The sequence below is a fragment of the Rattus norvegicus genome, chromosome 2 (genome assembly GCF_021556685.1).
Source record: "Rattus norvegicus strain SHRSP/BbbUtx chromosome 2, alternate assembly SHRSP_T2T, whole genome shotgun sequence".
Lineage (NCBI taxonomy): Eukaryota > Metazoa > Chordata > Mammalia > Rodentia > Muridae > Rattus > Rattus norvegicus.
In genome coordinates this window covers 121,905,668-121,931,351 of record NC_141535.1, presented here as the reverse complement: position 1 = coordinate 121,931,351, position 25,684 = coordinate 121,905,668, and the positions used below count along the sequence as shown (strand labels likewise).

Genomic DNA, 25,684 nt, shown 5'->3' with positions numbered 1-25,684 from the left:
ATACCCAAAAACTTTTCAAAAACAAGAAGAATAATGCCCCCAATAGGGAAGACATAATCAAACTCAAGGCTGAAATTAGTGAAATAGAAAGAACACACACTCACACACATGCGTGCACGCACACATACACACACACACACACACACACACACACACACCAATGAAACAAAGACTTTGTCTTTTGAAAAAAAATCAACAAGATTGACAAACTTCTAGCCAAGCTAATCAAAAAGGAGAGAGGAAATATCAAAATTGATGAAATTGGAGATGAAAAGTGAGACATTACAACAGACACTGGGGTAACTCAGAGAATTCAACTCTGACATTGAAGTTTCACTCTCAATAGCCCACTTCCCAAGCCCCACTGTCACCAATAGACAGGTCATCCAGAAAAAAATAACTCTGACCACTCTCTCTATAGGTACTCTTTTCTAGTGAACACAATAATGAATACTCTGGGTAAAATGATAATAAATGTTTATGATGACATACCTGGAAGTCAGCAGCAGGGCCTGTGAGGAACCTTGTGTTGCAAGTTTAGATGACATAACCCATGGAGCTCCCCTCGCCCATGACACACCTAAAGGCCACTGCACAGCCTGACATAAAATAGGCTTGGCTTGTGCCCATGCCCTATCATCGCAATCAAGCTAATGAAAGGTTAACAGATGTTGTGTGTGACTATCTGAGCCAAATAAAAGTCACCATCTTGGGGAATTTAGTTGTGTCCCCTTGCAATAGAATTGTCTCAGACAGACATATTGACTGTTTACAGCCTCTCATGGAGGATTGGGGAGCATATAAGACCCTTACTTAAATATCTAGATGCTTGCTTCTATGCAACTCTATCTTAATTCACATGATCTGTGGGAAGGTATAGAGTACATAAGACAGGGAAGGCTGGGGTGGGAGGCACAATCTATAATGGCTACAGGGAAGACCTCACCCCTGCTGGGAAAAATCTTTGCAGGTGCAGACTTTTAGAAGAGTAGCACCTACATTCATGTAAGCAATCCCTCAACCATGTGCTGTGAAAAAGCCTAATAAATTCACAGGGTCCTGCAGAGTGAACTCTGGTGGAATATTGCTTTCCTCCATCACTGAGACCTGAGGCTTCAGGATAGATGCTGGTTATGTCTCTCTATGGGGATTTTTAGTATCAACGGGCAAAGCATCCAAAACTGTATGGCCTGCAAGTTCAAAGTCAAGTACCTGGAAGGTGTGTGTCTCAAGTCACTAGTAATTTTCCTGAATTGAAGGAAGCCAAAATACAGATTTTTCTGAGGTTCTAATTCGGCTTTCTCTCCCCTGGTGCACAATGAGAGTGACGATGGTTACCTCTCTTCCTTCAGTAGAGTTGAAAATACCAGAACTTGGAGCTGAGAAAATCTAACTTCAATTCTCTGAATTTAATAGGTGAAATTGGGCCCAAGGACACAGCCAGCTACAGACTGAAACTGGATTAGAACTCTGATCTTCCCTCGTCAAACTTTTCCTACCATGTCTTGGTGAGTTGGGTTTTTATCCCCTTTTGGATCCATCCATAGATGTGTTCTTGGTAAAGAAACACTAAAGGTAAAGGAGGCTTTGGCTGTATTTTCTTTGTGGTGACAGAAGTCAAACTCGGGACCACTAAGCCTTGAGTGAAGATCCTATCATCCTTGATCAAGCTGGTCAGGACTCAGGATCAATAGCAGTTCCCAGAGCCTCCCCTGCACTGGCTTAAGCTAAGAGGAGTTAAGGCCATTTGTCTAGAAAGACACTGGGTTCTTTATTTGATGGCTGCCCCCACCCCCTGGCCCTTCTGCTCCCTCAAGTGCGTGGTAGGGAACAAGACACAGGATGCCTTCCATTTAATGACTGTGGTCTGCCTGAAATAGAAAGAACATGCACTTGTACCATCTTGATTTGGAGCTAATTTTAGCTCCATGGTTTCTTTTTAAGTTTGCCTAGCCCAACTGGGCACATCAGGGTTTGGTCTAAGAAGTTTTAAAAATAGAATTCACAACACCACAGTGTTGAACCAAAATTGTTCAGATGATGGTAGGAAGCAATTGAGATGCTCTCGGCGACATTGCCAGGAAGAGGCCTCTCAAGTGTACAGTGGCAGCTGGGAAGCCGCAGGGATGAATGGATCCGCTCATCAGTGTGAGGGCAACAATGGGCCCTGTGTGGTGCCTTCGCCTTGGTTATGGAAGTAGCAAGAGTTTCCCATAATCCTTCATCAACGGTGGCAGTGTATTACAGCCACATGCTGGGGACAGGTGTGACAAAAGTTTCTTGCCAGCTTGTAGGTGCTTGCACTCTCTTCGGTCTGGCTCTCTGAATCAGAAAAGTGTCTAACCGCAGTTCACAATCCAAGGAACAGCTACTGAGGGCAGCTCAAGATTCCAGCCTGCAATTCCTCTTCAAATCTAGGTTTCAATCTTGGTTAATGTTTGCCCAGAAATATGTAATTGCGGACTTCCTCCTCATAAACCCTTCCAGCACACAGACTACCAAGCTAGCATGCTGTTATTATCGCTCTGCCTGAGGCTAAAGCAGGGCGTGCCTTTCTGGTTACAGTGCAGATAGCCAGGACCCCGCAAAGAGGTCTGCATAGCTGGTTGTAGCTGAGGGAAACAACCATCTTGCCTGTATCCCAGAATGTCATCATTATCCTTCAAACAGAAGTTAACCAGTTCCCTGCCTACAAAGTCTGTTCCTGTGGAGAGTGCCTCTGTCACTCTGCCAGATTGGTAGCTGTGATACAGAAGTGCCTGCTCCCTCTCCCTCACACAGCTAACTTATGGGGAAGGGAAATACCTCAGTGATGAGGCTCTCCCTGCCACCCTAAAACAGGAACCAAACAAATACAGTTAGAGCTCATTGAAAACTCTTCCTGATGCCCTGACTCCTCTTTTGCTTACTCACAGGTTCAGATAATTCTCATAACATTTGCTCTCTTGGCTAAAGGGACTTCCTTACAGATCACCCTATTGCCAGTGTTCAGTAGTTATCTCCAGTCTATGAACCTGAATAATCTGTTTATGTTAAGGTATAATGTGCACATCACATTTTTCCTTTGCACTACACTGTTCTGTGCATTTTGACAACGTATACAGGCACATAGCCACCACCCCACCTTCAAGATTGAAAATGGTCAGGGGCTGGGGATTTAGCTCAGTGGTAGAGCGCTTACCTAGGAAGCGCAAGGCCCTGGGTTCGGTCCCCAGCTCCGAAAAAAAGAACCAAAAAAAAAAAAAAAAAGATTGAAAATGGTCCCATTACTCCAATGTGTATCCATCCCCCAACCCCTGGAGTCAACTCCTCCCCTTACCACAATCCTGGACAACCACTGTTTTCTGTTCCCAAAGGTCTTTCTGCACTGACAGCCATTGAAGGATAGCTTCTTCCACTTAGCACACTGTTTGAGATCCCTCTATGCTGCTGCTACAATAGCATTTACTCTTCACAGTTGGTCCCCTTGCACTTAGCCATCTGCTCCTTTATATTTGAATTATTTCCAGTTTAGGCAACACTGAAGAAACACCTCTAAACCATCACACTCTGCTTTACTGTGAAAGTAAATTTTGTATTGTCAGTCATTGGAAAACATTGGTCTACAAAGACCAAGCTGAGCAGTAAACTGGTTTGCTGTAAACGCCTCTTTATGAATCTCATTGAACTCAACTTGAGGAAACTATAATAAGGATTAGACTGTTGATCTTTGTATAAGGACACAGCATGAGATTCTTAGCTCATGGTTATGAATCTAGCTCCCGAAAAGTTTCTGCAACAACAATCACGCACCCTGTGCATTCCTATGTAGGCAAAGGAGGACATTTTATCACTGTGTCTACAAAGATTCATTCTGATATTGAATGATCCTTGCTTGAGTCAAAGGACCCAAATATACCATAAAGCATTATATTTCTTTTTCAGGGGCTGGGAAGATGGTTTCCTCAATAAAGTGTTTGTGAGGTCCTTAATCCTAACCTCAGAACATAAGTGAAAAGCCATGAGCAGCAGCAGGATTTTTTTTAACACCACTGCTGAGTTGGTGGGAACATGAAGATCCTGGAAAATGCCTAGGTAGGTCAACCTAGCCTAACTGGGGAGCTCCCCAAGTTCAATAAAAGACTTTGTCTCAAAAAATAAGGTTGATGGCTCATGAAGAATGGCACCAAAGATTGACCTCTGGCCTCCATACACACATGCCCCTACCTCCCCATCCATAGGTGCACATACACATAAACATGCACGCATACACACACACACACACACACACACACACACATATAAAATTAATTGCTAAATATTAAACTAAAATTTCATTTTTAAATGCTATTACTTTTCAAGCATATTTGCTTTTGACTTATCAACAAGCATGTGTGGCTTATAATGTATTATATCTGTTGAAACGTACTTTGTGGATTTCACAGATATAGTTGCCACACTCACAGGGAATTTCTTCTAGAAAAAGAAACAGGAAAATAACATGAAATACCAACAACATTACAAAATAGTGTTGACTATTAGGCAAAGGCCAAAGGCAGAAAAAGAATGGGCAAGGTATGAGACGATACTTTCTATACAGACTGATTGTAGTGTAAGGCTCAAAATGAGTCTTAACTACCGGGAGATGTGCCCCCCTGTCCCCAAGTGAGACATGAGAACGGAGTTCGATGCAAACACAAGAGGTTTATTTTTCCAGCACGTTGGGGTTGACCCTCAATCAGCCCTTCATGGCAAGTGACTAGAAGGTGACCCTGAATGGCTATAACAAGCAGTTTTTATATCAGCAAGGTTACAGTTTAAACTTATTGGCTAAGCATATTGATCTTTGAATCTATTGGCTAGCAAGCATATGACATGCATTCGAACTCTATCTGTGATCAGAGGATCATGGGACTATCAGTCAGTACATTCTACGGTTTTTCAAGAATGTTCCTGCTCCTCCTGAAAACTGTGGATGGAGAATGGAACTTGGTCTAGCCTTGACCTGAGGCCGGAAGCTGGTACTTGGCCTAGTCTTGACCTGAGGCGGTGGGTCTAAGGTTGGTGAAAACCCCCACTCCTCTATTAACAACTCAGAAGTACAGTAACAGGCCAGGTAGGGCGGGGACCCCAAAAGCAGTAGTTCTGAGAAAGTCCTTGCTGGAGGCAGAAGTGTTGAGAACTGAGGCTCCTACTTCTTTGAGAGTCTCTTTGCTGTTCATGTTTATGTTGATGAATGCTGCCTAAAACTAAGAGGGGGTACACGAACTATGAGGAGAACATGATACATTCTCTACAGTTAAGCAATGTAATGGTTTAGAATCCAGGTGAGGCCACCTGGACTGACCAGCTCATCTCCCTCCCCATGCCTCATCTCAGTTTCTGCTATAAGTCTTTTTAAAAGCCCCCAGACTGATATGACCTGAAAGCCTCCTTCCTGACTACTAGATCTCATAATACTAGAACACATCATGCAAGCATCCAAGGGAAGAAAGCAAATAACATTACTACCCAAATCTGACTGGATTTCTAGTGCCAGGGTCCAGCCTGAGCCTACTATGCACTGGACAACTACCCAGAAACCCCATGGGAGGAGCATTCCCAAAAGCAGCCTTTGCCTACAGCTGTTGAATTTCCTCACTCCATTGTTTGGGGACTCCGAGATCCCAGGAAGATAAGCTAGAGTTACCCAGCATGGTGATGGCCCAATATATGTCCACTTACACCTATACCCACTGACACCCCAAATTGTTACTATGTCTGCCAGTGTCCCTCAGTGTCATCTTCTAAGGAATCTGACTAGAATCTATCAGAGACTGTGTCCAGACTTTAGAAACTCTGGTGTCTGGTGCTAAGGAGCCTTGTGGCTTCAGATATATTACTCCTTAATGTCTGAGCCTCAGTTTCCCCATCTACACAATGAAAAGGGTGATATCTATGTTTTAAAACTTTGGGAATAGAATGGTATATAAGTTTCGATACGAGTAGGAACTCACCTCTAGTTCCCACCACTGGTAACAGAGATAATCGCTTCTCGGCCTTTTGGCTAAGATCAAGTGTGGTAACAGGGATAGAAGCATCCATGACTCGACTGGTGCTGCTCCAATTGTGATTCACACTGAGACCCCTTGGGAATCTTTCTGAAAATGCTGGCCCTAAAACCCAGAAATTGGCACAGGGCCTAGGATCTTGCTGTCCAAACTCCCACAGGTAGGCTTGCTGGCACTCAGACCATCAGCTGAGCAGCAAGGGTTTGCTGAGTCCTAGGCCGAAGGGAAAGACAAAGCCTTGGTATAATCACTTGAAGGTTGGGTTTTGTGTGATATGGGACACATGTGCATATTGGGTGCACGCACACACACACACACACACACACACACACACACACACACACACACACACACACACATTTTCAGATGCTGTGGACCACAGGCTGTTCCTTTGCATATGTGAATGTCAAACTACATCATGCTTCAAGTCCTCAGCAATCTTAACTTCTGTTCTGGTACCTAGTTCCTTTCTGCTTGTCCATTTCCAATTCACTTGCAAACTTTCTGATGTAGAGCAGCAAGCATTTCACCTCTCACAGTTCCAACCGTCACATGGGCAGGGCTCACCTGTTTCATTGCCTTCATGGACGTGACCTGTTGGTGTCCTCTGGTGCCTAAACTTGAATAAAAAGTCCAGAGCGGTTGTCTTTCCTTTCATGCACCTTGGTGGGATTAGCCAGGAGGCTGAACTCAGCAGGAACCAGCACCAGGACATTGGGACATTGGTTTGAGATGTGTGTGGAAAGATGACCCCTGCTCAACACACAAACCACCAGGTCTGTAGAGAAGACATCACCTTGGACGTCGCACAGTGTTGTTTTTGTCTCCCTTCAAAGCAGTGACAGACAACTGCAGACGAAGAAGAGAGGAAAGACCTCAATTAACTGTAACTGCATTTAAAATAGTGCCAGCCATGCCTTTGGCCATAACAGCTAATATTCCTGACATGTGAAACACAAAGTCCCCCCGAGACCCCACCAGCACTGGCAGCACCAGCACCAGCACCCACACCACCACCACCACCACCACCACAGCAGCAGCAGCAGCAGGCTGGAGTTCACATTACTCATGAATGAGTTTCCAACAGGCAACGAGTAGACACACTTCAAACCTGGTTTCTATGACATCAGTTGGTAAGTCAAACTGAGAACTCAGAACTGTGTTTTACGTGAAAAATGGGAGACACTTATAACAAGCTTTCATTTTGAAGTAATCCTTTCAATTTACTTCATGAACAAGAAAATGCAAGACTGTGCCTACATGAGACATTAGGAAATCCAGCTACTCTGCAGCCACAAGGGGGTCATGTATGTTTCATTTTAGTGAATTCCTAAACTGAACCTCTCTCTCTCTCTCTCTCTCTCTCTCTCTCTCTCTCTCTCTCTCTCTCTCTCTCTCTCTCTCTGTCTGTCTAACACTGTTCAGCATTGGAAAGTTGTGACCTGCCCTTGAATGGACAGTCTAGCTGGGCTCTTCCAAACACATCCCCAGCCTCTCTTAACCCTTTATAGTTTTCACACTGTTGACAGTAGATTAAGCAGAATGCAGAAGGGTGGGGTTTTTAACATTACTTTTTTGAAAGTGATACAGGATATATTAGTTTTTAAAAATTCATTGGGGGGTTATGGATTTAGCTCAGTGGTAGAGCGCTTGCCTAGCAAGCGCAAGGCCCTGGGTTCAGTCCCCAGCTCCGAAAAAAAAAAAAAAAAAAGAAAAGAAAAAAAGAAAAAAATTCATTGAATTCCAAATTAATAACTAGTCCACCCATTACAGCTAAGGCAGGGAGAGAAATGGCTGGAGATGGATAGGGACTCACCCTGAGTGAGTTACTTAGAATTTACTGGTGTGTGCGTGTGTGCGTGTGTGTGTGTGTGTGTGTGTGTGTGTGTGTGTGTGTGTGTGTGTGTTATGCATATGCAGTGCCTCCACAGGCCAGAAGAGTCAGATAGCCTGGAACTGGAGCCACAAATGGTTGTGGGTCACTAGGTATGGTGCAATTGCTGAGATATGAGCTCTGGTGCTCTGCCTGAACAGCAAGGGCTCTACCTGCTGAGCTATCCATCCAGACCCTTTACAAATTGCTTCATCCTTCTACCAGGTGAAGGTATTAGATGTCCGGATGGAGATAAAGTGTGGTTAGCTTTGGGCTAGCTTCAGTGATCACCCTGCAATGAAACCTCTTTCTAAGATATGTGAATTTTTAGTGATAAGTTCTCATAGCTACATAACAAACATGAACGTGTGCCAAAAATATCTATTCCTCACTTATCCTTGGAGTTAACATCAGGTCTCTCTTATTTTTCTTATTAATAGATTTACAAGGATCCATAGATGAGAAGTCATCTCATACCTCGAGGAGACTGCAGGTTAACGTCTCCATGAAAGTCTGTCTTCATCTCAACCCCCAAAGCAAAGCCCATCCTTGGTCCAGACCACTGTGATAGACTCCTCACCAGTGTATCCAACAGATCCTATCAGGTTAAAATTGAACTTCATCCCTGCCTGAGCATTGTGCTTCCCTGTTCTTATTAAATCTGACCAATGCTTTAAGTTAACATTAAAAAACAGCGCGTGCACTCACACACACACACACACACACACACACACACACACACACACACACACACGCTGTATCTAGAATGACAATTCTTCACACATAAAACTAAACTGGTACGACAGGCAAGGCAGCAGCATACAGACATTTCTCAGACCAGGAAGATAACCTCAGTCTCTGTTGTAGACAGGGTCTGCATCACTCCTGGCCTAGACTTTGGAAACACTCTTGAGCCTCGGGATGTTCCTACACTGAGCGTGTAGACAAAAATCCATCAAGTGTGACAGCAACTGGCTATCTTTCATATACAATTCTCATCCCATAAGCGCAACCTACATAGTGCCAAAATAATCCATTATGTTGCTTTATTTGGTATTTTAATGCAAAACAGGTCCTGGAAAAGTCTATCCAACAATTATATTGCTGGGCCTTTGACAGAGAGAGACGATGTTGTTGGGGGTTTTTTGTTTCGTTTTGTTTTGCTTTGCTTTTGCATGTATTATTTCTGAAGCCTCTGTTAAGCAAGCAGTGGTTTGTCTACAGTTCTTTTATCATTGTAAAGGCTTAAAAAATAACTAATGCCTCTTGACATTATAAAGTGTGAGTGAAGGCCATACAAGGGAAAATAAGGTTAACTACCTATTAATCAAAGGACACTGCCATACTCTGCCCAAGGCTGTGCACTCCCCAAAGTTTTTGTTGGCTCCAAACTTTTTTTAACATCTATCTGCTTGTTTATTAGAAAGGGCATATCACAGTGCAGATGTAGAGATCAGAGAACACTTACAGAAGTCAGCCTCTCCCTGGGAGAGTGTGGCTCCTATTGGCACACGCTCAGGTCACCAGGTTGGTGGTAAGCATCTTTACTGGCTGATCAGACCAAGCTCCAGCTGTTTAAAATGATGCTGGTACTGGTTCTAGAACTCTCAGACAGAAGCTCACTGAGGAAAGGCTGTCCTCGGAAGCTTAGCAATCCCAAATCCATAGAAGGTGGTTGCACTTAGGAATCACCTTCTGAGAAGGCACAGAAGTTCCCAACAAGGGAAAACCCAAGGTCTTCATGAGGATGTTGTTCCTAGATTGCTGCAGACCTTGGGAGATGGCTTCATCCTTAAGAACTGAGAGATAACAGGAGGCTCAGGGCATTCTGGGAGCCAGTGGAATTCCCTGTGGAGACTACAAGAGCATTCTTTTGAGCATCCTTTACAAGGGTAAATCTTCACCCTTCAGGGATGAAATCATAACCATGCATGGCCAACAGCATCTGAATGGGTGAGCTAATAAAGCTGCCTTTGCTTTAAAACCAGATGTGGCTATCAATAGAAGAGACTGGAATTCTAGGAAACAGATGCTAGCTTTCAGAAACATGCTCACAGAAATGCAGTGGAGGAATCCTAGTCTCCCTCAAGGGGGGTGTTTACCTTAGAAAAGCTCTCTTTTGAAGGGACATAGCTGGGGGGAGAGAAGCCACATTTAGTAATTTTTCTTTAAACCAACTTTATAACTTTTAAATGCCACCTCGAGTAGAACGTGGTCTCATTTACATAGTCCTTGAGAGGGAAGGCTTTGTGCAAATGAAGCCATATAGGAAATTTTGCAAATCACAAAACCATTCATACTTCAATTAAGCAGCTAGGGGACGACTAAGGGACATCTACGGGCTCACAGAGCTGCTCAATTGTGTTTCACTCTCTGTGGCACTGAGCCAATCATAGCGAACCTCCCCACGGGGTTGCTTAAAGGATGGTGTGACTTCATCTATGTAAAGCATTTTGACAATCTAGCACATAATAAAATCCACATACGTGTTAGAGGCTATTAATCTTTATTAATATTTTCCTGTTCCTGGGTCTCAGGATTTTTAATGTCTTTCATGTGGTTTTGTTGCTCACTCACCCCACGTATATCAAACGTAGCTTCCCATCACGGGGAGCAGACACGTTTTTAAGGCGTGGAAAGTCACACATGCTTAAGCATAGCGTTCTTATCTAGACGGATGAGCACTCAAGCAAATCAGTTGGTTTCTACTCACACGCACTAATTGCAGGATTGCCACATCCTTCTGGTTTCGAGAAAAGTCCTATCTAGCATTCGGCAAATATTTACTGCATGCTAACCATAGCCACGGCAACACGTCAGGGACTTTGGGAAAACAAGGAAAGAAAAGGCACAAGATCCCCAGGAAGTTTGCCAGTTGAGGGAGGAGGAGTGGCACGTGAGGAAGAGCATCCGTTGAGGGAACGAGGTTAAGTGGCCATGGAACTGCCCTGTACCTGGCAGCAGCATCCTTGGCAGAGGAAGCAGGGTGTGGAGAAGGCAGAGAAGGCTCCAAGGATGGGTCACTGCACCAGCCCTTCCAGTGGCTTTGAGCGTAGCACAAAGGAGGAGTAAAATTCAGGATAAAAGGCACAGTGCCGGAAGAATGTTTTATCCTAACTTACACACACACACACACACACACACACACACACACACACACACACACACACACACACTGAGTCTCAGCCTTTTTAGGTGTACTTTGGCATCGCTGAGACTAGACATTGGGTCCCAAGTGTGGCAACCAGTGCTTACCACTGAAATACATCCCCGACCCTCTTAGAAGGGATATAATTTAAATAGAGAGCTGGGGTTTTTAAGATTTTAGATTTGCTACTAGAGGAACCCTAGCAAAGACTCCAGGAATGAAGGACAAGGAGCCTGAACTGGCCATCTTCTGTAACAAGGCAAAGCCTCAAGTGGAGGGTGTTTGGTTTCAGACCCAAAATATGTACCTCAGTCCCTTGATCCAGGTCCGAAGCCAGAGCATTTGGACAACAACCCAGCCACAAAACCTTCACCCTACATACATACAGTTTGTCATGCCTGCAGAGTGTTCCGGGACTGTAGCCAAACATAATCTTCACCAGAGAGACCAGAGAGACTTCATCCAGCAACTGATAGGAGCAGACGCAGAGTCCCACAAACAAGCATTAGGAGCAGCTCGGGAAGAGGGAGTTCTGCGGAGGAGGAAGGATTGGAGGAACCAGAGGGGTCCAGGACACACGAGGAGGGAAGTATGGTCCACAGAATCAAATGACCAGGACTCATGGGGGCTCACAGCGATCACGGAACCTTGTAGGGGTGTGATCTAGGTCCTCTCGCATATAAATTCTGGCTAGATAGCTTTGTGTTCTTGTTGGAATCCTAACGGTAGGAACAGGGATACTCAGGAAGTTTGCCAGTTGAGGGAGGAGGAGTGGCATGTGAGGAAGAGCATCCGTTGAGGGAACGAGGTTGAGTGGCCATGGAGCTGCCCTGTACCTGGCAGCAGCAGCCTTGGCAGAGGAAGCAGGGTGTGGAGAAGGCAGAGACCGCCCCAAGGACGGGCCACTGTGCCAGCCCTTCCAGTAGCTTTGACTCCTGCCTACTTATGGGACCCTTTCTCCTCCTACTGTGTTGCCTCATCCAGCCTGGATGCTATGTTCCTGGTCTTACTGTAGCTTGTTATGCGGAGTTTAATTGATGTCCCTGGGAGGCCTGCTCTTTTGCGGGGGGGGGGGGGGGGGGGGGGGGCGCACGGGACATGGAGGAGGGGTGGATCTGGAGGAGAGGAGAGGTGGAAGGGAGAGAGACAGGGAATGGGGAAGGAGGGAAAACTGTGATCTAGATGCAATATATGAGAGAAAAATGAATAGTAGATTTAGATTTTAGGTTTATTTTAATTATGTATATATGTCTGTGTCGGTGTGAAGGTTCATATATGATTGCAGGTGCCAGCGAGTCCAGAGGAGGATGTTGGATTCCACCGGTGCTAGAACTACATGTGGTTGTAAACAGAAGCTTATAATCAGGACGTTATCATTCGTGGTATTTTATAAAAACCCTTGTAGACTTGGAGCCCTCGCAGCCACTGTATAGATGTGAATATCTATAACTTATTTCTGCATGTTTTCAGGAGTTTGAGGATGCGGTAGCCTGTGTTTCCTGTACCTCTGGATCACCCCTCCCCAGAGAAGACTGAGATAGCACCCGTGGGATCCACGCAGCACAAATCTGCCTTCTGTACAGGCCTCACGTCCTGGTATTTCTTCAAAGTGGATCGGCCAACTCCAAAGGCCTCTTTTCATGGAAATTGACTGTCACTTTGTCCTTCCCCAACAGTAAAAAGATTTTACTGGGTTTCTTTTCAGACTACATAACTAATGTGTGCTTATTGTAAAACATAAAAATTCATCACACCAACATATGAGGCAGGGAATCCACTGGGAATCCTAGCACCTCTGAGACTAGCCTATTAATATTTTAAGACTCCCCTGAGTATTTATTATGTATGCACACGTATGTGTCTTTTATATAACTTTATCACAGCATCACATGTTGATAACATAAGTATATTATTTAGCCATTCATTTTCAATATCCTCTTTTCCATTTTCCCATTCCTCTGTCCTACACCCCACTCAATCTACCATTCAGAATTACACGAAAATACATATATAATTAGAGCTATAGCCCAGGGATACAGTACTTGACTACCATCCATAAAATCTTAGATTCAATCCTAGGTATGTGTACACCTATAATATGTATAATTATTGTTATTACTATTATCATATTAGATGTGGATTTATTACATGTATTTAATAACATTTTACCCTAATGTGTGTCCATGGAGGAAACACCTCCAAGGTCAGTATTTGTTGCAGGCCTACTGTGTGTAGGCAATATGCTCTCTCATAAAATTCTCACAAAAACATTATAAAATTCATTTCACTACTGACCTCGTTTTTCAAGTGAGAAAACTGAATACATTTCCCTACAGTTCATTGCAGATGCAGGACAAGCCCAGAGACGAGTGCTGGTGAATCGGTTCAGTCGGTGAAGCACTTGTCCTGCAAGCACGGGGTCTCAAGTTCAATCTCTCAAGCCCACAACTGGTGCTGGTGCCAAGAATAGGATCACTTCCCTCAAATTATTGGTCAGGGGTGACCTTGAGACATCCCCTCCTCCCCAAACAATGGAGGCTGTTGCCAAAATGCCCACCAGAACTCAATAAAACTTTATTGCTGAAGATACCACCCTTTGGCCATAGTACATGGAGAAATCAAGTCAGTATTGACCAGAAAGCTTCCTCCCTGTTGACTGGAAAGTCGTTCAACTTTACCAATGAAGGCTTGGAAGCCAGATGCTGGGATGAGAGCCTGTTAGCTCAGAGAGGCAGAGAAAGCTTGCAGCTGACTTTCCCCCTCAGCTGGTGTCTCAGCAGCAACCCCCCTCATGCAGTCTCAGGAAACCTCCTTCCAACGGAATGTCCCTCCCTTCACTTCCTGTGCGTCTCTCTATCTGTTATGCTGACTCCCTCTTATTCTCTATGGTTTTTTTCTTAATAATCCTATGTCCACTTCCTATCAATTGGTGGCTTGCTCCGCCTCTTGGCCTGTGGTTGACTTTATTTAATCCTGTTTACAGGATTAAAAAACAACAGGGACAAGTTAAAATTATGCACCACCACTGCACCTGGCTGCAAGTGAACATTTTTTGAAAGAAGGCCGCAGACCTGGGGTAGAGCACTTCCTAGTTTGTGTGAAACCCTGGGTTTGATCTTTACACCAGCTTAAGGAATTTGGAAGTTTAATAAAACTGAGCTTACAAAAGAAACACGGTGTGTGGTGGCGGGAGTTAACGTGACTAAGTGAAAGAAAGAGACTGCAATAAGGAGCGTTGGCAACCTTTGAGATGCTAAGAGATTGTCAGGAATTTCAGTCAAATAACACCAAAAGCCAGGAGGTGGCTCAGCGGTCAAAAGCACCTGCCCCCCAGCCTGATGACCCAGGTTCAGTCCTGAGACCCCAATAGAGTCCCCATATTTTCCACTAACTTCCACACATGCACTGTGGTGCACATACACACCCATAATACATAAATAAATGTTAAGAAATAAAAGAATACACCACACGGACCATTCACAGCCCCTATGGCCTGATCTTCCCACCACACCCCTTCTCTGCGTTGGCCCTGCGTGGCTATCACAAGCTCTTGGTAACGCTCAGGATTTAGAGAACTCATACACAAGGCAGAATCACTCAAAGCCACCTGTGAACACCAATTCCTGAAAAGAAACTGAGACGAAGTCCCTGACCAGAACTTCAGTACCGTGGAGAGACAGGAATGCTACAGGTCCAAAGGCTAATTACCTTGTCCTGGGCTAGTTTTACCCCCCTGAATTCCTCACCCACCTGTGTCAGAACTAACAAACATCCTGTGACTAACAGACAAAAACCGTTTGGGGAATCTATTAACATAGCAGACCCCTGGATTCCGCCCATCCAAAAGCTAAGAATATCATCGGATAGCCTCTAAGGCCTGTAGCTAAGCCTCTCCCATCTAATCGCCTCCCTGACACACGCTGATGTATTTTAAACTTGCCCTGATTTATGGCTTACTATGTTTTGTAAAACTATGAAATTCATGAAACTGATTCTACATTGGAACGTTGTATTTGGGAGAAGGACGGAACTGTATGTTCACGAGTCGTTTATATATGCTCTAGAATAAACCGTGTCTTCCGTTCTTTCAACAACACAAGCAAAGACAAAAAGGCGGCCTCATCACTGACTCTTGCTAGTCCTCAGACCCTGAAGCTAGGCTAGAGAAGGAGGCTAGCACACTACACCCTTGCCTGCAGCATGCCTGCAGAATTATATAGCTTCCGAGTCTACCTCGGTCCTCTCACGCTAGGCATCTACACGGTAGACATGGTCAGGAAAGCAGGCTTTAATTCCACGTGTCTCATAAGCAAAAGCTGTGGAAGTGCTTCCAGGCCTAACCTTTTAAATGTTTTGTTTCTCCTGAGTTTGTATTCTTCCGACAGAGTGCCTGCTTCCCTCTCCTTAATGGAGCAAGATTTATGTCTGAGATTAGAGCACTGGCTTGGGAAAGTCATTTAAGGTTTAAAAGTTTTATGTTTTTTAATAATAATAGATAGGACAATCTCGGAAGAAAGGGGTATGTTTGGAATGTTAAGGCAGGCACTGTAAGAACTTGCTATTTCCACCCACGGTTAGTAAGCCAGGTATGAAACATTTCAAAAAACCAAAGTGGGGCTGGCCAGATGGCTCAGCAGGGAAGAGTGTTCAACACTCAGATCTGACAACTTGAGTCAGGGCCAGGGAACAAACATTTAAAAAGCCAAGGTAGTTGGGGTAATGGGGGAGAGACAAAACTGAGTTGGGAGTTTTAAATGACAGCCCAGATGTATAACTTTTAGGCTAAGCTATCTAAAGGTTGCCTTGGAAAGACAGAATAAAGCAATGGTCATTATGAAAGAAAAGGCTTTGCTGGAGGAACTGTGCTCCTAGCCCTGCACCCCAGCACCCACAGGCATAGTGGAAGAGGGGCCTTGCTTCATGCAACATGGTCATGCCAGGATTCAACGTTTTAGGGAAAGCCATTCATTTTAAATCGAACTATGAGGTCACACTTAGAGGGGATGCCGGATGCCAAATCCTCCCTGCTGGGTAGAGGCAGCACAGGCGTCCAGAGTTCTGCCCTGGGAACCGCACGAGCCTCCCTATAATTGCCCTCTCTGAGCTTTGTCCACACAACCAGGTGTCTGGAGCACCTTCTGTCAGTGGTGTTGGGAGGCTTAAATGGTGTGCAAAGCATTCCTTACATTTTCCCTCCTCCCTTTCCATATAGTTGTCGGGATGCCTTTGCCAGCTTGGGTTGGAAGAAAAACGAAAACAAAGGAAATGAAGAGGAAAGATGGGATAGATAATAGGTAGAAGCTGGCGGCGGAAGAGATGGCCCAGCCGTTCAGAGCAGGTGTTGCTCTTGCCGAGGACCCAGTGTTTAATCTCCTGCCCCCACACAGCAGCTCACAACCGTCCATAACTATGGTCCCAGGGATCAGTTGCTTTCTCCTGCCATCCAGGGCTCTGCACTTGGTGCACATCCATACATGCAAGCAAACACCCGTACACATAAGATAAAAATAAATACATCTTTTCCACTAGAGTCTTCAGTACTGATTTTGCACGACCACCTCAGTTGACTTCCAAAAGTTGATTCACACCCCACAATGGAAGCGTGACCTGACCAGGGCTGCACAGTCACCCCGGCAGGGAGGGAGGCTTCTGCAATGGGAATAATCATCGCCAAATGCCTTCGTTGCAATCTGCAGTTTGGAGGACACATTGCTTACAGTGTTCTCAATGCTATACATGTGAGTCCGGTAGGCCTGCCCCGATGGTCCTTAGACGAAACAGGGAGGAAGAGTCAGTTGTTACTGTATGGTTGTCTCCAAAATATTTTCCATGATAGCTGAACATAAAAACTGAGTGTATGACCCCAGAAGTTCCTCTAATGTCCAAACTCTCCGACTGTTTGAGATGTTTGAAAGTACATTTATTTTAAAAGCCAACTGACCCCTTGGTCCTTTTAACACATCAGTGAAGTTCAAAGTATGATATTGAAATTGTATAAATATAAAAATACTTTTTTTCTCAGAACTTTGATTTTCCTGAACTCTCACATGTCGTTCCCACCACTCACTTGGGGGACTTTTGGAGGGAGTGGGGAGCTCACAAAAGAACCAAATGTTGCTCTCTTGGCAGGAGTTTTACAGCACCAGGGTGTGTGAAGAATAACTGAGTCTCCTGGGGTGTCGTGGGGGAGGGGCAGTTAACTCACAGCATGAGGTACTTTCTCAAGACTGAAACCTCAGAGCTTCTGGCCTCATGGAGGCTGAAGGCTATCATGGCTTCTCTGAGGGCTCAGAAGAAGCTGAAACTGTCAGTGCAGTTTCCCAGAAAGATCTAATCACAGTTAAGTCAGATTCCCAACTGTGGCCACCAACAAGAATCCGCAGAAGTGATGTGCTCCATCTTGACACCCACACCTTTTGGGGGATGCCTGGGTTCTCTTGCAAAGGTGTGTGTAATAGCTGGTTGGCTGTGTGTGGGGAACCCTGCTTGAAGAGATTCTACCTGTGTTTCATTTCATTTCATCACAATGTGTGTTGACCTTTAACACATGGAGGCATCTCTCTGTGTGTGTGTGTGTGTGTGTGTGTGTGTGTGTGTGTGTGTGTGTGTACATGTGAACCCACATAGAGAGACCAGAAGTCAACACTGACTGGCCTGCTGGGAAATCCTAGACTCACTGCCTTCACCTCCTCAGTGCTGGGATTGTGTGTGTTGCTTACTGCACCCACTTTTTATGTAGGTGCAGAGAATGCAAACTCAGGTCCCATGTTTACGAGGTAAACACTTTATCAACTGAGCCATCTACCTGGCTCACGGGCCGAAGTTCTAAAAGCATAGCCCAAAGATTTGCCTACAGTTTCAGTAGGATTTTGTCTTTGTTTTCTGTTTTTTTAAGAAAATTAGTCATAAGTTGTTTTGCTTTCTTTTCTTTTTAAATTATAACTAAAGGCTAGAGAGATATTTTAGACTCTTCATGGGTTCATAAGACATTTTTAAGAACAAATAACCACTTATGTAAGTTGGTTTTTGTTGCTGTTGTTTGATACAGGGTTTCTCTACGTAATAACCCTGGCTGTCTTAAAACTCACTGTATAGACCAGGCTGGCCTCAAACCCACCTGCCTCCTGAATGCTGGGATTAAAGGTGTGCCACGATTGCCTGGTTAATATAAAATTTAAAAAAACAAAACAAAACAAAAAAAAAAGACAACTTAGTAAAGAAAAGTTATATAAGCCATTAATTGCTTAATAAAAGCCATAAAACCAAAAAAACATTTTTTTAAAGCTTTAATGAGCTATTTTGGCATTGTACAGTTAATTATTTAGATGGTTTCAGAATGTACAGACCTTCCAATAAAAATATTGGAATAATATTTTACACTAACATTGTTCTGTGATTCTTAAACAGATACAAATTCCTCGATGTGGGGAAAGGTCCCCTCGATCACCACCAGCAACCCCAACTGCTACAGAAGACTGTTTCAAGGTAAAATAACCAGAATTGAGTTTCCAAGTAGAAGGAAAGGCACCACAAAGAACCAGTCTGAGATTTGAAAATGGAAAAGGAGTGTTGTAGAAAGAATGTGGGGTGGGGCTACCTCCATACTCCCTTCTGTGCTCCCACCACGGTGGCCTCTGGATAACTAAGGTAGGGTATCTGACTTAAAAAGGCCACTGACCTGGGTTGTTCACTGGGCTGAAGATCTCCGTGGCCTAAGACTGTCCTTGCTCCATGTCGTAGAGTGACTAATCCACAGCTAGAGGAAACACAATTCACTAAAACACTGTCCCTGTGCACCTCTGCTATCTCCAAGCACCCCTCTGAGGTAAGGCCAGCCATTACCCATTCCTTCATTTAACTCCCAATCACCAGGATGTTCTGAGACAGGGGAAGCTGCAGGGTGGAGTGGGACCCTGTTGATGCTCTTAGAAGGGGGTAACTGTAAGGCAATAATGTAAAATCTAGTTTCATTGTGGGCACAGCTCCTATGGCTGGATGGGATAGGAGAGAAAAGGCCAGAGATGGAGGAGGCCAGTCCACTGTAGGAGCCAAGGTAACAACCTTAGCCTCCATCGAGCGCCTCAACTACCTTCCTTCCCCTCACAAGGAACGACAGCAATTAGGAAATACAACTTGGGTTTGCAGGCTTCTGTCCTGGCCCAGTGAATCCACAGAGACGTCCCCACAAATTACTGGAAACTGCACTTTGAACTCAGGCTTTGGCAAGGAGCCCAGGCAAACAGAAATGTAGAAGTTCCCTTCCTCTGAGGCCCCCTGCATCAGGGTGTCCCACAGACAGGCCAGAGCCGATGGCAACAGGTTGGAATGAGGCCACACCAGCCAGGAAAACAAGCCCGAACCAGCATCATTTCCTACTGCCTCTGCTATTTCTGCAAAAGTTGTTTTGGCCTCTTCCCCCTCATTTCGTTGGACTAGATGACAGATGCAGGTTCCATCAAGGGAAACACTGCCACCATTTTCAGAGAATACTTGTTTGGTCCTGAACACAACTCTTATCAGCTATGCCATTAAGTGTCCAGGGTTGGGCATGCACCAGTAGCAAGGACAGAAATGAACCAGGGCAGTTGCTAAGCAAACTCCTTTAGACACTGCCAGGAACCAGGAAGACAAGTTTGTGAACTCTGCCACTGACAGGGATACAGAATTCTTTTCTGCCCACCAGCCTTCCCTACATGCTGTTAAAATTGATCAGCAATGACCAGCCCAGAATGGGCAGCCTCAGCCACACAGGTCCCAAACCGTTCCTGCTTCTTCAGAAGAAGCAATCAGATTCTGCTGTTATGTGTCACCCTAAGAACATACAATTTGGACAAACAAATCAACCAAGGTATTACAAACCTAAGAGGCAAAGTTAGACAGATAAAACTAAGGGTTAGACGGCTTCAGGGCTGGAAAGCAACTTCCTCGGGGATCCCAAGTCACTCGCCTGTGCCAGGAGGAGAGGAAGGGAGAAGAAGCAGACTGTTCAAAACAGTATTCTGTCAGATCAAGCACATTCCTTCAAGACTGACTGGAAAGCCAGCAAGCCCTCACTCACTTCACCATTCTCCCGAACCCCATCTTACCTTATGTTTGTACTGCTTCATGCACAACGTTGGCCAGAGGAGTGACCACTTCTGATAACACTATAAAGAAAAGTTTCCAGAGGGTAACTTTTTAAGCTCCACCTTTCCTCTAGGGATACAATGTTATGTTTCCTAGAACTGCTCATTCCATCCCTCAGCCCATGGCTTCCTTTTTACCTGCAACTCACCCAGTTCTGTGACAACAGTCAATGAACAGCACACAATTTATATGGGTCTGTGTTAATGGAGCACCCGTGTGTCCATGAGTATGAAGCCCGAGGGTCAACCTTGAGTGTCACTCATCAGGACCTCCACATTGTTTTTGTTGATACACAGTCTCTCATTGGGCTAGGGTGAGCAATTTAGCAGTGAGCCGGTCACATGGATCCTCCCGCCTCTCCTTTCTCAGCACTGAGACCACACATAATAGTTCCCACAGTTCAGCTTGTCTGCTTTCATAGCCAAACACAGACGGCACCCTTTATCTCTTCCCTCTTCCCACCCAGAGGTAATGTAAGACAAACAGTAAGTCTGCGTTTCCTATGGAATCTACAGAAATACTGTGCCTGGGCAAATCATTCTCTCACCCACACATCCCTTACACATTTATTATGATGTCCTCCAACAAAGTAAATGCCTGTATTGCTCTGAGGCCGTGTGCTCATTTATCAAATTTTCGGGTAGAAAAATACTTAACTTGGAGTTTGGGGGTGTTAAACCAGCAGATAGTGGGAGGGGTCCTACCTAGCACGTGGGGCTTTACAGGGATACAGTTGGGTAGAATGCCAGATGAGAGGTCTGAGCTGAGAAGCCTGTGAGTGGGGTGATCTCAAGACCCAGCCCAGGGCTGGGCAGACCACATGAGGCCTCCCGAAGCAGTGCAGGTTGCTGGAGAGTCTTTCAGGAGGGCTTACTTAGCCAGAAACCCCTGAATCCCTGCACCATCCCCTACAGGGTTTGAGTCTGTAGGCCTGGTCAGTCTCTGGGTGGTCCTGATGCTGCTACCCATAAAACATGGTGCAAAACATGGAATGGGTGTGAGAGAGGAAGAAGAAGAGTGGAGAAGAGTGAAGGTCAACGACGTAGAAAGCAGCGAGAGGCACCTGAAGATCCAAGGGTGGGGCAGGAACAGAAGACCACAGGACCTGCTGTGCGTGCAGGGTGGGGTTGGGCTGGATCCCCTGCCTAGGGTCCATTCTCACCTGACTCCCTAAATGCCTTGCTTACTACTCAGTGCTTGTGTAGCACTGGTGGGCCGGAGGATTATTTTGGTGTATACTGCTAAATACTCAGACTTTATTAAAATATACAATATGCACATCACCTTCAGATTTGTGTTATTCTGATTTTATGGGGATGGGACATCAAATTCACGGTTCCTACCACCACATAGGTGGGAACTAAAGCGAAGGGGAGGCAAAGGGGAAGCACATTTTTAAGAACATAACTTTGCCCTAACTCTCAAGACCCTTAAGCCCAGTGATATTACACAAACAGAAGAAGCCCTATACCCTTCCTCTGACACAATTAAGAGAACTCTTTTTTTATCAAGAGTTTTTTTTAAACATTTTTATTGATTATTTTATGTATATAAATACACTGTAGCTGCCTTCAGACATGCCAGAAGGGGGCATCAGATCCCCTTATAGATGGTTGTGAGCCACCATGTGGTTGCTGGGATTTGAACTCAGGACCTCTGGAAGAGCAGTCAGTGCTCTTAACCGCTAAGCCATGTCTCCAGCCCCAAGAGAACTCTTAAGTAGCAACTTATGAAACCCCAAAACACATGTGACAAGTTAAGACATCCTATAAACATTAGAATGTTTTTAACTATTTGAGTGGGTTTTCACTGGAAATGTCCACCCCAACAGCTCTGAGCACCAGCCGTAGGGCAGCCCACTGGACACAGTCAGCCAGTCTGACTCCTAATCCTGGATCTTCTTTCCTAATGGCAACTAATGACGTCACCATCTACCTTTGGCATTGTTCCCGATTTCTCAGCTCAACTAGAAAACCTTGTCAAACTCTTCCCATCTGTCCATGGTCCCTGCAATCCAGCTCTTTGTTCTCTCCATCCAGCCCCCAGTGTTTCATTCATTGACACCAAATAAATGAATCCAGTCCAGAGTTCTAACGATCACCCCTAACCAGAGACCCTCACTACCTCTCACTATCCAGCCATGTTCTCTTTAAAGAGAACTCTTCCAAATGCCCAGTGCACTGCTCAGAACAGAGTCTACATCATGCCGAGTCCTGGCCAATGATGTAACTCACAAGGGACTGCTGGGAAGACTGGTCCAGCTGGGCTGCAATCCCTCTTGCTGTTCCTTCTTCCTCCTTTGCTGAGCCTGCAATTCAAGTACAATGGACAGAGTCTGGCAGCCACCTTGGACCCCAAGGCATCTAGAGAAAGACTTTGATGCTTTAGAACACAGAAGTCAAAATCTGGGAGCAACCTCCATCCCTGAACGTGCTTGGAGTTCGAACACCTGCTCCGTGTAGCCCTTCTTGGGAGTCTCATGTGAGGAGATAATTTCTGTACCATAAGTCTTTATTGTTCATAGCTGCAAGAGAATCAATACTGCAGAATCCAAACTGCAAGTGAATCTGCTCCCAAAAACCATTGACAGCTCTCAGATTCCAGTCAGACAACATCTCCTTGATCCAACAGTTGTGGCATCCCAGTCCCTGGAGCCAACCTTCACCTCCAGGTTTCTCTTCCCTCCCTGGCTACTTCTGAGGAGCAGGGTCCGCCCTGAGAGCAACAGGCTAGTTCCTGGAGCTAAGCAGGAATGGGTCACAGTAGCTTCTCTGCAGCCCAGCCATTTTTTCTGCAGAAATGGGTTTTTCATGCACCCTCCCCTTTAGATTTCAACCTAATATCTTGCACAAAAGTCCCAGCAATCCTGAGACCCCAAATCAAAACAATAGTATACAATAAACGTGCAAGAGTTGCTCTGATTTTAATGCCACGTTTTAGTTTGTTTCCTTGAAGATGAGGTAACTGAGGCTCACAGGGGTAGCTATGGCTATGGCTGTGGCTGGTCTAAGCCAGGCGGGCACAGACTCCTGTTCTTTCTCCAGTTTACCATGTGGTCAGAGGTGCTCAGTGAACGAAGAATAAAACCCTCAGTCTCCAGGCACTGAACTGTCAGTTAAGAGGGACTGAGCCTAAGCTGAAGTGACTAGGACGTCTCAGACCCCATCACCTAGGTTGCTAAGGGTATGACATGGAGAACAAATACAGTGGGGTTAGTTTTCAGACATCAGAACGTTTCCTATTCGTTTCCATGACCAAAGGAACTGCTGTAATTAGTCCAGCATCCAGAGAAGTCAGATTATATACCAGGTCAAAGGATGTGTCTCCCAGTGATACTCATAAAACCCTATTGGCTGGGGCTCCACACTATTAAAGGGCATGAAGACATTGGCCTACTTGAGAAACCACATCCTGCCAGGCTCTTGAGGTGTGGTGCAGGAGCTGACTGACCAGATGTGGCAAGTTGAGCTAAAGGTGCCTGGACAGTAGACCTGCCTTAGGGTGTCAGTAACACACGGGTTGTCAATCTTCCGGGAACGTGCCCCTGACATCAGAGGAAGGAACTTAGGAGACCATCTGGTGAAGGTTGGCTTTGTAGAGTTCAGTTTTGAATGAGGTCTTTACTCTCCACCTCTGAAATAAAACCACAGAGGGCAGGACAAGATCACCTGCTGCCTAGGAAAAAATTCACTGGGATGTGGTCCCTCAGCACTGCCAAGGCAGAAGAAACAGAAATAGGGGCAGGGTTGGGGACACGGTGACAAAAGAATCCTGTCATCCCAGCTCAGAAAGTGAAGGTGGGAGGATCAGAAGTTGAAGGTTACACTCAGCAACAAGGTAAGTTCAAGGCTTGTCTGAGCCTAAGAGCCTGTCTCACAAAAGAAAAAAGTGAAATGTGAAAAGAATGTTCTGGACCATGACCCCAGACAAGGTCTCTATTTTCCAGAGAGCAAACTAGGACAAACTGGTGTGGGTAGGAGCAGTCCGAGTGACTCTGACGTTTGGGACCTCCACAGCCTGATGCCCACACTGAGAGACTCAACAAGTGACTTCTCTAAATGCCTGTAGAGTGGAGGTAATAACAAATACCGACTTGACAGGGTGTCAGAAGGAACGAAAGAAGGTACCACATAGTGCTGGCCCTGGGGAGTGCTCACAGATGGTATCTGTTTCCCTAGTTCACAGGTCCCTCCCCAACCCTTAGATAATCCATAGAAGGCTGGCAGAGCGGGTGCCTGCCAGCCTTCTCCCAAGCTCTCAGAGTGAACACGGGATTCTTTAGGTGTTGGCTGATTGACTAATGGGCACTGGAGCAGCTGAGCTGTTAGGTCACGTTTGACAACATGTTCCTACTGTCAGAGAAACCTCCACCAGCCCTTTATGTGGGGAAGAAAAAGCAGCAAGTCCTCGAGCCTTTTAAAGTAAACCAAAATGTCCCTCACTATCCCCCCATTCGGAAGATTTAGGATGCGCGTTGCAGGTCGGATAGCGTGGCTCTCTGGCCTTCTTGAGATTTGCAGTGGTGTGTTGCTGTGTACCTGCTGGGGTCCTGCGGTTCAGCTCCGTGAAGCCGAAATGCCAGTCCAGCCTTTCATTTGTCCCGATCAAAGCAGCAGAGGGGCGGTGCAGACCTGAGTTTGCAAAATGTATGCTCCCACCAGGGTGCAGAGCTCACCTGTCCCTGCTGGAGCACAGTGCGCCCTAGCCAACATAGTCACGTGGCCGCCCAGCCCTCCTCGAGTTACCTGGAATGTCTGGGCGGAGGCCGGAAAGACCCGGAGCTGCGCGCGCAGGTGTGCCCCAGTTACTCTTGTTTGTCTTGAAATGGAGTGTGTGTGTGGGGGGGGGGGGGGGTGCGTTTAACCGTTCTTTGGGGGGAGTAAAGAGGGGCTGCAAATACACCCGAAGTGCATACCTAAATATGCTGTGGGTGGGGACCGAAGCCTTGGCACGCATCCCCGCTGTTGTGGCCAGATCAGAAGGGTCATTGTGTGAGCCAGGGCCACTGAGCCTGTCTGTATATGACCCTATGCACCTGGCTCCCGCGGAGCCTGGGAGTGAAAAGCTGCTTGCAGAAAGCCGAGAGGAGGCCTTCCGTTGTGTCAAAAGACGGCTGTACGGGATATCTAATTCCAGTCATTGTGTGGGGGCATCACAGAGCCCCCGGAGGCTGAAGGGTGCCTGCCAGTCACTTCCCAGCCTCTGGGACTTCTCAGTCTCCTACCCCACCCCCACCCTAGGACCTTATAAAACAAAGGGGAAACAGTTTAACTATGACCCAGTATCCAAGAAATTGGACGCTAACAGGTTTAGTTCAGAGTCTGAGACCAGAAAGGAGGAAGAAAACACTGGAAGGGCTTCCCCTTGGGGGAGGAGGGATCCGGGGAGGGGGACACAGGCACCTCCGAAATTAACCTAACTGGAAAAGGAAGAAAAGTCAGATAATATCCTTTCTGCCATCCCCTAATACCTTAAGGAGTTCAAAGGTTTTCCAAGCCTGGGGCATTG

General features: G+C 45.7%; 2 long non-coding RNA genes across 9 annotated transcripts in view; one reads left to right on the top strand and one right to left on the bottom strand.

Moving 5' to 3' along the window:
• The window catches only part of LOC108350243 (uncharacterized), a 302,908-nt gene extending 278,016 nt beyond the window's left edge, over positions 1 to 24,892 (bottom strand). Inside the window, exons 1-5 of one of the 8 annotated variants that reach the window (XR_015674428.1) lie at positions 24,715 to 24,888; positions 20,137 to 20,196; positions 6,597 to 6,878; positions 5,976 to 6,242; positions 4,666 to 5,228 (exon numbers count right to left, since the gene is read on the bottom strand). This is a non-coding gene — a long non-coding RNA (uncharacterized LOC108350243). Of the gene's footprint in view, positions 1 to 4,665; positions 5,229 to 5,975; positions 6,243 to 6,596; positions 6,879 to 9,370; positions 9,760 to 11,436; positions 11,545 to 18,330; positions 19,998 to 20,136; positions 20,197 to 22,410; positions 22,485 to 24,714 lie in introns of those variants that run through there. The other 7 variants (XR_015674430.1, XR_015674438.1, XR_015674432.1 and 4 more) reach the window with 7 other exon arrangements.
• On the top strand, positions 10,853 to 12,759 carry LOC147996225 (uncharacterized). The gene is made up of 3 exons (XR_015674448.1): positions 10,853 to 11,639; positions 12,336 to 12,432; positions 12,521 to 12,759. It is a non-coding gene; the product is annotated as an uncharacterized LOC147996225 (long non-coding RNA).
• Positions 24,893 to 25,684: the final 792 nt, after the last annotated feature.